The following is a 398-nucleotide window of genomic DNA, read 5'->3' as shown; positions in this document are numbered from 1 at the left end:
ACAGACAAATAGGCATGCAGGCTGTCAGCCTATTAGGAAATTTTAATCTGGTATCATTTTAGGTCTTCCATGAGCTAATCGTTTCCTTGGACATGTCCTCTCATAATTTTGTAAGATTTATTTAGTCATATTTTTTTTCCTTCTTGTTTATCGAAATGTAGTCGCCAGCCGAGACTCCATACTCAATTTTACCTACTCAACATATATTCATATTAGAATCAGTAAATAGAAATGTGAATTCTACTTTAAAAAGTACAGAAAAAATCGAAGTAGAACTAAAGATAATCATTAACCCTGGGATTTTTTTGTGAACTAATGGTTGACGCAAAACCTGTGCTATGTCAGAATAAGAAGTTTCATTTCAGAGCAGAATTAGCCTCGGTAGGCACAGATCAGGG

At 34.7% G+C, this 398-nt stretch overlaps 1 protein-coding gene across 1 annotated transcript in view; it reads right to left on the bottom strand.

Moving 5' to 3' along the window:
- LOC119592501 (membrane metallo-endopeptidase-like 1) overlaps positions 1-398 on the bottom strand; it is a gene marked incomplete at its 3' end in the record, with an annotated part of 17,484 nt that overhangs the window by 12,634 nt on the left and 4,452 nt on the right.

Source organism: Penaeus monodon, chromosome 30 (assembly GCF_015228065.2).
Source record: "Penaeus monodon isolate SGIC_2016 chromosome 30, NSTDA_Pmon_1, whole genome shotgun sequence".
Taxonomy (NCBI): domain Eukaryota; kingdom Metazoa; phylum Arthropoda; class Malacostraca; order Decapoda; family Penaeidae; genus Penaeus; species Penaeus monodon.
This window is presented reverse-complemented; position numbering and strand designations above follow the sequence as displayed.